This window comes from Lissotriton vulgaris, chromosome 7, assembly GCF_964263255.1.
Source record: "Lissotriton vulgaris chromosome 7, aLisVul1.2, whole genome shotgun sequence".
NCBI lineage: Eukaryota > Metazoa > Chordata > Amphibia > Caudata > Salamandridae > Lissotriton > Lissotriton vulgaris.
In genome coordinates, this window is record NC_141695.1 from 87,560,086 (window position 1) to 87,576,302 (window position 16,217).

At 49.3% G+C, this 16,217-nt stretch overlaps 1 pseudogene across 1 annotated transcript in view; it reads left to right on the plus strand.

The window, feature by feature from the left end:
* LOC147700857 (uncharacterized) overlaps positions 1–16,217 on the plus strand; it is a 141,726-nt pseudogene that overhangs the window by 92,089 nt on the left and 33,420 nt on the right. The window contains exon 8 of the transcript XR_015297414.1: positions 3,225–3,315. The product of XR_015297414.1 is annotated as an uncharacterized LOC147700857 (transcript). The remainder of the gene's footprint in view (positions 1–3,224; positions 3,316–16,217) is intronic.

Genomic DNA, 16,217 nt, shown 5'->3' on the forward strand with positions numbered 1-16,217 from the left:
GATCATGTAACTGGCTGCAAGTCATTTGTGCCAATCCCACAAGCTAAACTGCAAACGCACACATCTTCTCTTATCACAAATATGCATCCTTGTGATTCCAAAAGGCATCAACACTCCAATCCTTCCAAATCTTTATCAACATTGAAATGATTGTTCTGTGGTGCTAAGCAGTGGGTGTCACTAACAGCTTGCTTCATGTAACTCCATCATGCCTACAAATGTTTTGACTTCAGATGCTCTCATGGCACTGTGTTCGTATTGTAAAGGAGCTTCACGTTTAACAGGATTCTTTCAAAATCATCAATTCTTTTAAATTCAAGTGTAATTAAAATATTTTCAAGCCGCAGATAATTCCAAGCTTGATCCGTTTATAGTGCCACCCCCAGTCAACACATTTTTCGGCCCTGGCGTGGGTCACCTGATGCTTAGAGCCAGTCTGTTTCTTTCGGTATTACAATTTTGATTCACGTAAAGATGAAAGCCCTGGAGATGGCAGAATTCAGGTGTGCGCCGATAGTTTGATCCCAGTTTTTAGATATGATCAGCAAAATATGGGATTCTAGACAGCGTGTAAAAGAGATTCACCTTTCGATTATTTCTTAGACTTAGGCTTAGAAATATCATTCATAGAAATGTATTGTAGAAGACAAATCAGGAAGAGGTATGTGATATACCCCCCCCAAGGAGTTGTTCCAAGGTAGAGTATTAGTGTAGTAACTCACCGGATACCAGAGGGATGGACTATTTTCAAGGGAGTTCGCCCTCCGATATCTCATAAAGGGTACAAGTGCACTGTCTTGTGAAACGTTGTCTCTCCCGAAAATCAGCTTTCTGCCAGGAAGCAGCACCAGTACATGTTTTCAGGCAAACAACACAGTAAGGATGCCAGTTCAGGACAGAGGGAATGGTTAAAAAGAATACTGTCTGATGTATGCTGATAATTTCTGCCACACTGTAATTCGATACAGAAAGGGGTGGTGATGGACGGAGCATCTGAATCAATCAAACACTCACACCCAGTCAAAATGTCTGGGTTTAATCCATCACTGTTCTTTAGCCCACTCTGCTACCCCAGTTCAGACATGGCTATATGCAAATCAGTCTGACCCTGTGCCTCATGGGAATAGTCCAGCCCGAACTGCCAAGCCATGTCTTCCCTGGACCGGAAACAAGCTTCCGAGGACCGGTTTCTGGCATTCCAGCCGTCTTCAGCCCGGCTTGCTTGAATCCAGTGGCAAAGTGAGCAAGGGACTCACGTCTGAGCATACCCTGCCACACTTATGGCGGCCAAAGTGGTACAAAAGGGGGTGGTGATGGACGGAGCATCTGAATCAATCAAACACTCATACCCCATCAACAGATCTTGGTTTAATCCATCACCGTTCTTTAGCCCACTCTGCCACCCCAGTTCAGACATGGCTATATGCAAATCAGTCTGACCCTGTGCCTCATGGGAACAGTCTGATTCAGAAAAGGGGGTGGTGATGAACAGAGTGTCTGAATTAAGCAGACCACTCTTACCCAGTCCAAAGATCAGGGCCTGATCCATCACCGTTATTTAGCTCACTGTACCATCCCAGCTCAGAACCTGGCTATATACAAATCAGTCTGTCCCTGGCCCAGTGCATCATGGGAACAGGGCAGACTAAACTACCAAGCCAATTCTTCACCAGAAAGGAGACAAGCTTCCGGGGAGCGGTTTCTGGCATTTCAGCCGTCGTCGGCCCGGCTTGCTTGAATCCTGATGGTGCAGTGAGCAAGGGACTCATGTCTGAGTATACCCTGCCACACCTAAAGTGGCCAAAAACGATTCAGAAAAGGGGGTGGTGATGAACAGAGTGTCTGAATTAAGCAGACCACTCTTACCCAGTCCAAAGATCAGGGCCTGATCCATCACCGTTATTTAAGCGTGGAAGGGTATACTCAGATGTGAGTCCCTTGCTCATTGCACCATCAGGATTCAAGCAAACCGGGCCGAAGACGGCTGTAATGCCAGAAACCGGTCCCCGGGAGCTTGTTTCCTTCCCAGTGTAAGAATTGGCTTTTGTAGTTTGGTTTGCCCTGTTCCCATCATGCACTGGGACAGGAACAGACTAATTTGCATACAGCCAGGTTCTGAAACTGGGATGGTGCAGTGAGCTAAAAAACGGTGTTGGATCTAGCCCTGATCTCTTGACTGGGTGAGAGTTTTCTGCTTAATTCAGAGACTCTGTCCCTCACCACCCCTTGTTGTAAATAATCATGGGAACAGTCCAGCCCGAACTGCCAAGCCAAGTCTTCCCTGGACCGGAAACAAGCTTCAGAGGACCGGTTTCTGGCATTCCAGCCGTCTTCAGCCCGGCTTGCTTGAATCCAGTGCAATTCGAGTCATTTTACATTATCTTCCCACATGTTGAGAGCAGAGGGTATTCAATGCACAAATAACCTAACTGATTCTTAGAACATATTGTACTTCTAGTGCTAAGCCTGCTCATTTCACAAACAACCATGCTCCCTGGCAGTACAAAAAAATATGTCAATATCCTTGTGCACAAGCGTCCATTCACATAATCACCCACAGAGATCCATAACTAAATGTAGTCTTTCACTGTCTAATTTAATCTATCCATAAACAATACACAAGTCCTCCCCACTAAGTAATCCAAAAAACAACCAAATAAAATCTCTATAGACCGCTTTGACTTTATCCCACTGGTATCACAGAACTGCATAGTGTCCTGTTCCGAATGCACTCCTGTTATATGACCCTACAAATGGTAGTAAGTGGTGTATAAAAAACATGACATGACATGGCATGGCTGTGGCCTTGTTCGGATACAATAATAATGATCAGTGATTGGAGGGGTGAAACTGTAAGAAGGCAGTGGTTATTTGCAAAGGGAAGTTGCTTTATTTGTGTTGGCCCTAATATTAGTGTGGCCTAGGTTTCTATACTGTCCTCGAGTGGTTAAGTTCCTACAAGTGAAGTGAGTGGAGGCGGCTTTGGGCAAAGAGACAAGAAGCTGCTACTTCATGAGAGCAAGACATCTGCTATCCAAATGGACATATTCTGTGGCAGGTTGAAAAGGAGCCTTTACTACAAATACTTTAAATAATGAAATATAGATAACACAATAAGGGCTTTACTGAGTAAATGTTGACTTTTCTGAAGAAGCTTAGCACTTATGACAAACTGCTCATCATTTATAAATCTTAATTGAGTATTTTGCTTTTTCCTGATCTCGGGTGATTCGATGGTTACAGTGATATTCCCGATGAGTGCTAAACCTGAGGAAGGATCACGTTTGAAAGCAGAGCCTGAGGATGGGCCCACAGGTAGGTAGCAGCTATGTTTCACAAGGTAAAAAGTACATGAAAGAATACTATTCAGAAGACTTTTCTTTAAAACCAGGTGTTAATGGTTCTGCGTGATTATTACACTATTTGAATTCTGTGGACAATGATGTCTGAGTCCCACTACCAACGGGTACAAGGGATTATTTTCTCTACTTATTCTAATGTTTTTAAGCAATCATCGGTAATTAGCTCTATACCGTAGCTTACATCAAGTTATTCAAGAGCTGAATTTACTTATTTCAACATGAACAGATCAGCCAAAAATTATTTCAAACAGGTGTATGCTTTTGTAAACATTCATTCATTAAATCTTTATTTCAACATGTTTTCAGTCATAAAAGATTACAATAAAAGCAGTGTACATAAAAAGCATAAAATTAATTAAATACAGATAAGATTGTCATGAAATATACAGAGTCACTATATAAAAACACCACTGGGTGCCGCTGTAATGAGGGAGGATCTTTTGGACCACGTTGCTAAAAGGAATTTTGAGAGTGCAAAGACTATATGTGGTGATGTATCTGTCTTGAAACTCTCATTGCAACAGAGCATTTGTCAAAAACCATGTTCTTGCATAGGGGTACAAGCCAGTACCGTCTAGATTTCCTGTAGGCAGGACAGAAGAAAAGCATGTGCATTTCATCCTCCTTAGACGCACCACACCCAGGGCAAGATTTACTCAAGGAAGACGACCACTTGCCTACAAATGCCCCTACGGTAGTGATCCATGCCTCCATTGGATGTATAACTTCCTTGCTCCTACAGGGTAGATAACATTAAAAAACTCCTCAAAAGAGTGTTTGAGTGTTAAAAAAGCTATTGTCAGGGAGCCAGCTTTGGAATCTTGCAACCATATATTTTGTTTGTAATCCATAAAGGCTTTCGCAAGCATTTTTCCGGAAACCCCCCTGCATGCCCGTTCTGGATCGTACCAGAGGTCCAATAGTACCATCTTTCCTAGTTTGTTTTTCACGAATACAAGCCAGGGGATTTTAACTGCACTACCATAACTCAGCACATCCTTCAATTCATGCCTATAATTGGACAGTTCTGGTGTTATCCATAGCCTGCGCAAAATCCTTAAGGATTTCAGAGCTAGCTCATCCTGGATAAAACTCAGTCCTAAGTCCAATCTCAGTGGAAGGAGAGGAGTGCTTAGAGGAAGTGCAAGTAACTGCCTCATGAACTTGTTCTCCACTTTGACAATGTCAGAGTTACAGGAGTGCCCCCAGAGTTCCCCACCGTAGAGTGCCGCTGCTCTTGCCTTGACTTTGTAGATCTCCACTGTGGGGCTCACTGGTTTAAAAGTTGATGTATTTGCCATTTTAAGGATGCCACCCGCTAACTGGGAGAGTTTAAGTTGGGCTTTCACCTGTTGGGGACCCCAGGAGAGATTTTCATTGATCGTCACCCCCAGGAATTGAAAGGTCTGTACCCTCTCCAGTCTGACCCTACCAAGGAGTGGTGTTGGGCGAGTGTGTGCCGGGGGACTGAAAATCATGAATTTGGTCTTATCAGCATTGATTTCCAGTCCGCGGCATCGACAGAAGTCGATAAAGCCATCCAACACTCGCTGGATCCCCATGGGGACCTGGAAAGCAGGAGGGTGTCATCGGCAAACATTATCGCTGGCACCCTTCTGCCTGCCAATCTCGATGCGTCAATGTTGGGGACCGCATCCAAGTGCGATACAACACCGTTCACATAAAGACAGAATAGGGTTGGTACCAGGACGCACCCCTGCCTGACCCCCCTAGCGACCGTAAACCGGGACAACAGCACTCCTTCCCTACCACATCTAACCTGGGCGTAATTTTGTGTGTGCAGCCTCATCAGGACAGCCAAGATTGCATTTGGGACTCCCATGTCCTGGAGCACTGCCCACAGTTTGCCCCTAGGTGCTAGGTCAAACGCGGACCGGAGGTCCACGAAGACCATATAGAGGCTACCGCCCCCCAACGTTGCCATCTTCCAGAATAGCATTAGGAGACGGAAAATCTGATCCACGGTAGATGTGATTTTCCTAAAACCCGCCTGGTAGGGGCTGAGGATGTCGTGATCGTCAATCCAATCTTGTAGGTAATCCAGAATTAGTCTGGGAAAATTTTTCTGAGGGACTAATGGCCCTGTAATTGGTTGGGAGCAGAAGATAACCCTTCTTAAAGATTGGAACAATCTCCGCTCCCAACCAAGTACCTGGTATCTCCATGCCTCCCAAGATCGCGTTGAAGAGGGCACAAAGGACTGGGAAGGGTCCGTGGACCCTCTTACTCTGCAATGTGACTCCGAGCAAGATTGGGTGGACGACTTAGAGGATACAGGTGACCTCGATGTCTCCTCTGATCCGGGGTTCGCCTCTTCCCCGCCTATGATGGAGGAAGGTTCCTCCTACACAATGGTACTCCAAGGTGCTGCGGAGGCCCTCAACCTTGACCTCCCCACAGTGGTCTTCAAGACTAACCTCCTCACCGAGGTGCTCCAGACGTCGTCTACTTCGTCTGAGCCGTTGCTTCCTTTCAATGACGCCCTTACGGAAAGTCCTCTTAGGCACTTGGTCGAGGCCAGCCACGGGGCCCGGTGGATAAAAACGTCACCAGACGCCACCGACCGGTGCCCGGTGACCCTGCCTTCTTGACCACTCACCCTACGCCTTTGAGCCTGGTCATTCAGGCCTCGACGTCACAGAGTGCCTTTCCCAAGGCCCGCTGGATAAGGACTCTAAAAGACTGGACCAGTTTGGGAAGCGGTTGTTCTCTTCGGCTACCTTGGGGCTGCGGTCGGTGAACACCGCCTGCTTGTACTCCCACGCGGTGTGGGATGCCGTTGCTCAAGTGTTGCCTCTGTGTCCTGAGGAGGTGCAGGCTGTCCTTTCTCAGGCGATTGCTGAGGGTGAGGGTGTAGCTAAGTTCGTACAAGGGGGGCCTGTGCCCCATCTTGAACCTCCGGGACATCAATTGCTTCCTTCGGAAGGAGAAGTTCAAAATGCTAACTCTGGCTCCGGTCCTGACCGCTACTGAACCTGTGTAGTGTAGTTCCTATATTCCCAATAGGTTCTGCGCATTGGAATAGTATATCCTATAGATTAGACATAGAACTGAGGTCGACTAGGTCTCTAACGAATATACTAGACTTAATTGTGAGTGCCAGCTAGCTCAGAGGTCACTAGAAACTTTCTCGAATGAACAAGAAGGGATTTGTTTCCCAAGAATAAGAAATGTATCGAGTCGAGGAAGCAATAGATAGTTATTTCACTCAGTCAATCGTGCATGCTTCGTTTCACCAGAGGTGCAGAGAAATAGAGAGACTGGCATTTTCAATAAAAAAGTATTTATTGAACAGTCTTCTTTCTCCTGCAGAGGCAATGAACTGCTACAATCGTAATACTGGTTGCAAAGTACAATTCGTACAGTACGAAGAATATTATAAAATAATACTGTAAAAGCATGATATGGTTTCTAAGCCATAAAATACATAGAACACATACATTAATAAATACAGAATAAAAGTATTCAACTAGTGCTTCTAAAATACGCCTACCCCGGTGTACTTAACCTAGGTCTAGTACAAGGAAAAGAAGTAAGTGAGGTGTAGCTTAGTTTCAGTATTCTTTTGCCAAGAACCTATCCAAGAATTCTCTAAGGGTCTAATCAGCTCCGTACCTTGGTTTTAGAATGAAGGAGGTCTGGTATCTCTCTCTCAGGACGCGATTTCCCAACAACCCGCAAGGGTAGCTTGGAAACACTGGAGCTGGATTTCTCTGTAAGAGAAAAGACAGTGTCTCTCTCAGCACGTCAGCTGGAGGGTCGGCTTTCTTCGGCACTTGCTGCGGCGAGCTGTATCGTGTAGGTAGATAGTCGAACTGCTCCAAACCACTGTGTGTTTGCCTGGGCAAGTGTGGGCATATTTATATCTTGAAGGTGCCGAGTTTGACATAAGGTTGGACATAATAACGTCATCAAAGACTCAGTTCTTTGAAAACTCCATGAGTTCTTGGTTAAATCAATATTCAAGCAAGGGGAAGTCCCTGACTGCTGAATGGTGGCGTTGGACTTGCAGGACACTTATTTCCACATCTTGTCCTGCTGGCCCACTGGCGATGCCTGTGGTTCACGGTAGGCTGGGAGCATTTTCAGTTTGCCGTGCTCCCTTTTTGCCCTTACCAGTGCCCCTCGGGTGTTCACTAAAGTGATGGCAGTGGTGGCAGCTCATCTGCGCAGGTCCAGGGTATCAGTCTTCCCCTACCTCGATGCATGGTTGTTGAAGGCGGGCTCTCCCCAGGCAGTCGCAACCACCTCCTGACTACGGCCGACCTCATGCACTTGCTGGGGTTCTCCATCAACGTGCCGAAGTCGCACAAGAGTCCCTCTCAGAAGCTCCCCTTTATCGGAGCAGTTCTGGATTCAGCGTTGTTTCAGGTTTATCCTCCAGAGCAACGAGTCCGGGATATTCAGGCTATGATTTCGATCTTTCAGCCTCTAGCCTGGGTTTTGGTCAGGATGATCCTCCGGCTTCGGGGCCTGATGGCCTCCTGCATCCTGCTGGAGACACATGCCAGATGGCATATGCGGGCTCTGCAGTGGGACCTCCAGTGGGCGCAACATCGGGGCAACCAGTTCGACCACGTTCAGATCTCGGAGGGCACTGCACGACAATTACAGTGGTGGCTCACGAATCACGATTGGGTCAATGGCAGATCCCTCTCCCTTCCCCAACTGGAGCACACGGTGGTGACGGACGCATCCGGCTCCATATCAACCTTCTGGAGCTGCGGGCGATCCTACTTGCACTGAAGGCATTTCTTCCCTGTCTCCGAGGAAGTGTAGTGTAGGTGTTCAAGGACAATACCACCGCCATGTGATATTGCAACAAGCAGGGCGGAGTGGGGTCCTGGACCCTATGTCAGGAGGCTCTGCGCCTCTGGACATGGCTGGAACATCAAGGCATTACCTTGGTGGTACAACACCTGGCAGGTTCTCTGAACGACCGGGCGGATGAACTCAGCGGTTGGTGCATGAAGGATCACGAATGGCACCTAAACTAAGACATGGTGCAAGGTCTCTTTCTGCAGTGGGGAAAGCCCTAGTTAGATCTATTCGCCACCGAAGAGAACACGCAATGTCATCAGTTCTGCGCGTTAGAATTTCCATGACCGCACTCCCTCGAAGACACTTTTCGTCTCGAGTGGAGCTGCAGTCTATTGTACGCCTTTCTGCCTGTACCACTTTTGCCCAGAGTGCTGAAGATCAGGCGCGACCGGGCCCAAGCCATTCTCGTAGCTCTGGACTGGGCTCGAAGAGTATGGTATCCCGAGCTACTCAGTATGAGCTTCGATCCCCCGATCCATCTGCCTCTTCAAGAGGATCTTCTGTTGCAGCAGCAGGGGATGGTCCTCCACCCAAACCTGTCCTCCATGTGTGGAGATTGAGCGGCGACAGTTGACGGCTTTTGACCTTCCTCCCGAGGTCTGTAATGTCATTCTGGCAGCCAGGCATCCCTCCACTAAAATGTTAAAAGCCTGCCGACGGCCCCATATTGGTGGCATGATGCACTGCAAAGGCTGTGGATCCCCTTTCGACCCTCTTTCCGAGGTTCTTCTGTTTCTCTTGTCCTTGGCCCAGCAGGGCTCTGCTCTGAGCACTCTCAAAGGTTATCTTTCTGCCATCTCTGCTTTTCAACGACTTCCTGATCAGCCTTCTCTTGTTAAGTCCTCGGTTGTTACCGGTTTCCTCAAAGGCATTACACATACGTTTCCTCCTGTGCCTTTAATAATGCCTCAGTGGGACTTGAATCTTGTCTTGACTTATTTGATGTGCGCTCCCTTTGAGCCCCTTCATAACTGTCACTTACGTCTTCTCACTTTAAAGTCGGCTTTCCTGGTGGCTATCACCTCTGCCAGAAGAGTGAGTGAGCTCCAGGCTCTTTCTTCAAAACCTCCTTTCCTTTCAATTCATCCGGACATGGTGGTTCTAAGGAACCGTCCTTCTTTCCTGCCAAAGGTTGTCACGCCCTTCCACATGGAGCAGACCATCACTTTGCCTACCTTTTTTCCACCTCCGCATCCTTCCAGGGAGGAGGAGAGGCTCCAATCGTGCGCTCGCATTCTATCTGCGATTCAGAAAAGGGGGTGGTGATGAACAGAGTGTCTGAATTAAGCAGACCACTCTTACCCAGTCCAAAGATCAGGGCTTGATCCATCACCGTTATTTATCTCACTGCACCATCCCAGCTCAGAACCTGGCTATATGCAAATCAGTCTGTCCCTGGCCCAGTGCATCATGGGAACAGGGCAGACTAAACTACCAAGCCAATTCTTCACCAGAAAGGAGACAAGCTACCGGGGACCGGTTTCTGGCATTTCAGCCTTCTTCGGCCCGGCTTGCATGAATCCTGATGGTGCAGTGAGAAAGGGACTCATGTCTGAGTATACCCTGCCACACCTATAGTGGCCAAAAACGATTCAGAAAAGGGGGTGGTGATGAACAGAGTGTCTGAATTAAGCAGACCACTCTTACCCAGTCCAAAGATCAGGGCTTGATCCATCACCGTTATTTATCTCACTGCACCATCCCAGCTCAGAACCTGGCTATATGCAAATCAGTCTGTCCCTGGCCCAGTGCATCATGGGAACAGGGCAGACTAAACTACCAAGCCAATTCTTCACCAGAAAGGAGACAAGCTACCGGGGACCTTGTTGTAAATATTTTTGTCCACCCTAAGCGTGGAAGGGTATTCTCAGATGTGAGACCCTTGCTCATTGCACCATCAGGATTAAAGCAAACCGGGCCGAAGACGGCTGTAATGCCAGAAACCGGTCCCCGGGAGCTTGTTTCCTTCCCAGTGTAAGAATTGGCTTTTGTAGTTTGGTTTGCCCTGTTCCCATCATGCACTGGGACAGGAACAGACTAATTTGCATACAGCCAGGTTCTGAAACTGGGATGGTGCAGTGAGCTAAAAAACGGTGTTGGATCTAGCCCTGATCTCTTGACTGGGTGAGAGCTTTCTGCTTAATTCAGAGACTCTGTTCCTCACCACCCCTTGTTGTAAATATTTTTGTCCACCCTAAGCGTGGAAGGGTATTCTCAGATGTGAGACCCTTGCTCATTGCACCATCAGGATTAAAGCAAACCGGGCCGAAGACGGCTGTAATGCCAGAAACCGGTCCCCGGGAGCTTGTTTCCTTCCCAGTGTAAGAATTGGATTTTGTAGTTTGGTTTGCCCTGTTCCCATCATGCACTGGGACAGGAACAGACTAATTTGCATACAGCCAGGTTCTGAAACTGGGATGGTGCAGTGAGCTAAAAAACGGTGTTGGATCTAGCCCTGATCTCTTGACTGGGTGAGAGCTTTCTGCTTAATTCAGAGACTCTGTTCCTCACCACCCCTTGTTGTAAATATTTTTGTCCACCCTAAGCGTGGAAGGGTATTCTCAGATGTGAGACCCTTGCTCATTGCACCATCAGGATTAAAGCAAACCGGGCCGAAGACGGCTGTAATGCCAGAAACCGGTCCCCGGGAGCTTGTTTCCTTCCCAGTGTAAGAATTGGCTTTTGTAGTTTGGTTTGCCCTGTTCCCATCATGCACTGGGACAGGAACAGACTAATTTGCATACAGCCAGGTTCTGAAACTGGGATGGTGCAGTGAGCTAAAAAACGGTGTTGGATCTAGCCCTGATCTCTTGACTGGGTGAGAGCTTTCTGCTTAATTCAGAGACTCTGTTCCTCCCCACCCCTTGTTGTAAATACGCATTCTATCTGCAGCGTACACAGCAGTTCCGGGTTGATGATCAGCTCTTTGTTAGCTACGCGGGCGCCAAAAAAGGTCGGGTCCGTGCACAAACGGAACATCTCCCGGTGGGTCGTTCTGTGCATCAAAGCATGTTACTCCTTGGCCAAGAAGGAGCATCCTGTGCGACTGTGTGCCCATTCGACCAGGTCTACTGCTGCCACTACTGCCTTGGGAAGTGGCATTCCCTTGCAGGACATTTGTCAGGCAGCTATGTGGGCCTCGCTGCACACGTTTATCAAGCACTACTGCCTTGACAGTCCGGTCCGGAGGGACGGCTTTTTTGGTCGTTCTGTGTTCTGTGACTTTCTGGTGTAATCTCGTTGGCAGACCCACAACCGGGGTTGGTATTGCTGTGGCAAGAAATCTATCACTAACGTGTCTCTTTCAGATGCACAAGTTACTACTTGTGTAACTAAATATCTGTTAGAGACATTAGTTAGTGATAGATTCCTTACCGCCCCTCCCATCCTCCCAACTGATTACTAGGGTTAAGATCATCCCTTTTAGGGCCCAAGTTTTATGCACCAATGATCAGTACCTTGCATGGCTGTGCTTTTCTGGCGCGGAAAGTCTTGTACAGAACTGACGTCAGCCTGCATGGGTGGCGCCTAAGTACCCTCCGTGATGTCATCTCGGCGCTGACAACGCCAGTGACTGACGCGCAGGGGTACTGCTAAGTAAAACTTTCCGGATCCAGTCTGACGCCTGGGGATATTCTAAGGTAAGGAATCTGATAGAGCGGTAATTTCATCTGGTAATCTCTCAATGCAAAACCCTTATGCTACCTCTATTTTACCGCTGAAAAAGGTGTTGGGCACTTCACACTACGTATTACCTTCAGGAGACTTTAAATAAACCTGAACAGTCAAAAATGCAATTATTATTTAAGCCAATAAAGAGAGTTGTTGAGTATTTTAGTATTAAATCTGTTTTATTAGGTATATCCAAAACAGCCAACATAGACAAAGGGGCGCCTACAACCCAGCGGGCCGGCTCAGTAATATGGTTCTGTGCAATCAGATCAGTGAATCATGGTGAGTACCCAACTATTTAACACAGCCACCCGCCTACAACCCAATCGGGCCGGCCACGTCATAAACAGGGGAAAGAGGGAAGAAGGGGGAGGGAGAGGAGAGTGCGTGCTCAGGGCGCCGTGCCCCTGTCACCGTGGATGTTAGTATGTGAATGAGCACCAACCACCCTGCGACTCTACAACAGTCACCACCCCCAACCCCCATGCTCTGAGCTGTGTGTCAAAAGAGCGGGGCAGGTTCAAAGGCCGCCGGTCTCAATGTCCCAAGACCGCCCCGCTAGCCCTATCAGGGGCCACCAGACCGGGGATCGTTTAGATGCCCCTCACATGCAGATTGATAGAACAAGCGTCGTCACCATGTAGGCCTCGTCACCGGGCGTGTAGAGCACAGAAATTTATAAAGAAGAAAAGGAAACACCCCGCCCCCTCCCACTACCCCCCCCTAACCCAACACCCCCCCCCCCCCCCGCCAGCCCTCCATCCCAGTTCCAGGTCCAATCCTCCCCAGGCAGAGTAACCGCCCTCCCAAATCCTCACTCATCAGTCTGGGACAGGCGCAGTAGGCGCAAGTACCTGGGACACGTGCCTTTCTAAATTCCGTGGCCAATAGGGAAAGTAATGGCTGCCACAAATCTGCGTATTTGGCCCCCTCATCCGCTCTGATCAGTGACAGTTTTTCCATACCCAGGACTGCCCATAGGCGATGGAGCCACCCTTGGAACGTGGGAAAATGTGTGGTGCGCCATAGCGACATAATGTTCTGTAGGGCAGACCCAATAGCGAAGGTGATCAATCTGCCACTGCGCAACCTCAGCGGGTATGTTATGGGATTTGGCAGGCCTAATAGACATAAGCATGGAATCGTGGGATTTCAGTGTCAAAATGGGAATCTACTTCATCCAGGACTGACTTCCAATAGCCCTGTAGGTGGACACAGTTCCAGAGGAGGTGGACCAAGGACCCTCTTTCCCCGCAGCCGTGCCAGCATGACACCTTGCGCCTGCGATCCATTTCATGTAGTCTTTCTGGGGTATAATACCAGTAGGATACAATTTTAGTAAGCGTGTCAGTCAAAGCCATATGATAGACGGAGTGGCGTGCGCGATAGTAGATACCATCCCAGTCTTTAGCACTGAGTGTGCGTCCCAATTCCCGCTCCCATCGGGCCCTACCTGAATTGTACACCCGGGAATACCGGTCTAGTAGCATGCGGTAGAGGTCAGAGATTAGGTGTTTATCCGCAGTCCTTGTGACCAACCAGTACTCATAAGAACTGAGTCGCCTATCAGCTTCCGCTCGCACCTGGTTGTTGAGCGCCCAGTGTCGGGCCTGCAAGTACCGGAGGCGTTCCGTTTCCGGGAGGCCAAACTCCTGTTTGAAGGATTCGAAGGGGATGATCCCCTCTGTGCCGTACATGTGAAACAAAACTCTGCATCCCGCAGGACGCCACCTCCCATAGGCCACGACATCCTGTCCAGGAGTGAAATCGGGATTCTCTAGTAAGGGAATGAGCGGGAAGGTGATCAGTTCAGGTTTCAGATTGTTGCTATGCCAAACCTCCAGCGGTACCCTCGTAATCTAAGACGCGTAGAGGTTAGGAGGTCTATGTGGCTTGCAGAGAAAGGGAATCTCCTGCAGCGGGCGGCCTGCTATAGCTTGGTCTTGGAAAAGCCAGTGCTTCTCCGACTCCCATCTGCTCCATTCCACCAGCGTTCGCAATTGGGTCGCTTGATAGTACAGTAGGAGATCCGGCAGCCCTAAGCCTCCTTTTTCAGGAGGCAATGTAGCCAACCTGAGTTTCATTCTGGGCTTCTTGCCATTCCATATGAATTGTGCCAGTTCGGCATGCGTTTAACGGATCCATCCTTCCAGGGGGCGTAGGGGGATGGCCTGAAATATATAAAGAATCTGCGGCAGGACCGTCATTTTTACGGCCGCCACTTTCCCTAACCACGGCAGTGGAAGATGCTTCCCCCGACTCAGCTCTTTGCGAATAAGGAGTCGCAAACGTGTGTAATTGACCCGGACCGTATCGTGCAGCGTGGGTGCTAGATAAATGCCCAGATAGAGGACGGTCGTCTGGGACCAACTGAATGGGAAGTCTCTTTGTAGTTGGGTCCGGGTGAGCAGGTCCAAAGAGAGATCCAAAGCCTCCGATTTGGCCATGTTAACCTTAAACCCCGACACCCTAGCGAAGGCATCAAGGCTTCCAACAAAGGCCGGCGGAGAGGTACTCGGGGAGGATAGAGACAAAAGGACGTCATCAGCATAAAGGCTGATAGTATGTGTGTATGCCCCGAACTTAATACCGTGCACCCCCGGGTTGAGCCGCAACATTTGTGCCAGCGGCTCCATGTATAGGGCAAAGAGCAGGGGTGACAGCGGGCACCCCTGTCTCGTACCCCGCTCAATGGGGAAGCGGGGGATGCGCACCCATTGACCCTGACCGTAGCCATGGGGAAGGAATAGCAGTTAAGGACCCACATGCGGAACTTGACGCCCAAACCCGCCTTCACTAACACTTGCTCCAGATAGGGCCAATGGACCCGGTCAAACGCCTTTTCGGCGTCTATTGTGAGAAACATGTATTCGCCCGTCGTCCTCGTGGCCTTCTCAAGGATGATGTAGCGCTCTCTTTGTGTTATCCACTGTCTGGCGCTCAGGGATGGACCCGCTTGATCCGGGTCGATCAGACCCAGCATCAACGGCGCAAGGCGAGTCGCCAAAATGCTAGTGTAGAGCTTGAGGTCTACGTTGAGTAATGAGATGGGCCGTTAAGCCTCGTAGCGTGAACGGTCCTTCCCCGGTTTGGGTATGACAGAGATGGTGGTTTCAAGGAGGTCCCTCGGGATTGTACCTTGCTCTACAAAGGAGTTAAAAAGGGTGGTCAACAGCGGAGCCACCTGCTGGCAAAACGTCTTATAAAAGACGGCAGAAAAACCGTTCGGACACGGAGCTTTGGCAAGTTTGAGACGCGAGATAACTGCGATCACCTCTTCGGGCCGAATAGGTCGGTCCAGCGTCTCCGCCTGCTCTATGGTCAGGGACGGGAGGGGAATGGCCACCAAAAATTTCTCGCCCTCCGCCGGGTCCAGTGACGAACCCGTGTACAGGGAGGCGTAGAAGTCGCTAAAGGCCGCTGCGATGTCAGAGTCCTCAGTGACCACCTTCCCTTCCTGTGTTATGATTTCCTGAACCGTTTGCCGCTGCCGCACTTCCCGAAGCGCACGTCCCAGTTATCTGCCACATCTATCTCCCCCTGTGTAGTATAAGTGGCGCACCCTTAGCGCTGCATACTCCGCCCGATCCTGGTCGAGCTCTGCCAGTTGCTGCCGGACCTGTCGCAACTGCCGCCATATTCTCGGTGCCCCGTCCGTTGGTGCATGTGTTCTAGTTCCCGCGTCCTCCGTGATAGCTCCTCCCGCTTGCACACCCGTTCCGCATTCTCGGCCGCCGAGACCGCGATCAGTTCGCCGCGGATAACTGCTTTAAGCGCCGCCCAGCGCATGGCCAGCGAGGTGTCCTCGGAATTATTGTGCAGTAAAATCTTTGATAACCCCCTTGATTTGTTCCACAACCTCAGTTCGGTGCAGCAATGTGTCGCGCAGTTTCCAGTAACGTGGTGTGCGTGTCATAGGTGGGAGCGAAAAGGCTGCCAACATGGGGGAATGGTCAGACAAGGCCGCAGCATCTATTACAACCTCGGAAGTGAGCGCATGCATGGAAGAGGAAGCTAAAAAATAGTTGAGGTGGGCATAGGTTTTGTGTGTGTGAGAGTAGTATGTGCATTCCCTCTCATCTGGGTGCAGGCAACGCCAGAGGTCTACCATACCTAATTCTTTCAGTCTAGCCAATCCTTCATCGGAGAGGGCCCCAGTCTGCGAAGTGTGCTGTCCAGGTCTGTCCTGTAAGGTGTCCATTACTAAATTCAGATCCCCGCCCACCAGAATGTGTCTCTCAGGGGATGTGGCAACCTCAGAAAGAGCTGTATGAAAGAACCTCTCCTGATGCTCATTTGGGGAATAGACAGAGCAAATCGTAAAGGTCACCCTCCTAGAGA